The sequence below is a fragment of the Heptranchias perlo genome, unplaced genomic scaffold (genome assembly GCF_035084215.1).
Source record: "Heptranchias perlo isolate sHepPer1 unplaced genomic scaffold, sHepPer1.hap1 HAP1_SCAFFOLD_47, whole genome shotgun sequence".
In the NCBI taxonomy this organism is placed as follows: domain Eukaryota; kingdom Metazoa; phylum Chordata; class Chondrichthyes; order Hexanchiformes; family Hexanchidae; genus Heptranchias; species Heptranchias perlo.
In genome coordinates this window covers 2518535-2519328 of record NW_027139484.1, presented here as the reverse complement: position 1 = coordinate 2519328, position 794 = coordinate 2518535, and the positions used below count along the sequence as shown (strand labels likewise).

Here is a 794-nt window from a genome sequence, read left to right as displayed (position 1 = left end):
TTCCAAGATCAGGCAGCACCAGACATCCGATAGAAGCCATTCCTGCCCTTTCTGGTTATCTATCAATAGATCGGGGGTCTGGAGGTTTGTGACTAGAATCTCCCCCTGCACGGTCCCGATCTATCAAACAGGAAGCAGAGAGTTGGGATAAATGGTTCATTTTCGGACTGGCAACCAGTAACCAGTGGTGTTCCATAGGGGTAGTCAGAATGGCCGAGCGGTCTAAGGCGCTGCGTTCAGGTTGCAGTCTTTTCTGGAGGCGTGGGTTCGAATTCCACTTCTGACATTGCTGATTTTTGTTAGCTTAACATCTGTGGTGGGTAAAATTTTGGAGTCTATTATTAAGGAGACAGTAACGCAACATTTAGATAAGCATAATTTAATAGGACAAAGTCAGCATGGCTTTATGAAGGGGAAGTCATGTCTGACAAATTTGCTTGAGTTCTTCGAGGATATAACGTATAGGGTGGATAAAGGGGAACCAGTGGACATAGTGTATTTAGACTTCCAGAAGGCATTCGACAAGGTGCCACATAAAAGATTATTACTTAAGATAAAAAATCACGGGATTGGGGGTAATATTCTGGCATGGGTGGAGGATTGGTTATCAAACAGGAAGCAGAGAGTTGGGATAAATGGTTCATTTTCGGACTGGCAACCAGTAACCAGTGGTGTTCCACAGGGGTCGGTGCTGGGTCCCCAACTCTTTACAATCTATATTAACGATTTGAAGGAGGGGACCGAGTGCAACATATCAAAATTTGCAGATGATACAAAGATGGGAGGGAAAGTAG

At 44.5% G+C, this 794-nt stretch overlaps 1 non-coding gene across 1 annotated transcript; it reads left to right on the top strand.

Annotated features, from left to right (window-relative positions):
- Positions 1-203: 203 nt before the first annotated feature.
- On the top strand, positions 204-286 carry trnal-cag (transfer RNA leucine (anticodon CAG)). The gene has a single exon. It is a non-coding gene; the product is annotated as a tRNA-Leu (tRNA).
- The last annotated feature ends 508 nt before the right edge of the window (positions 287-794 follow it).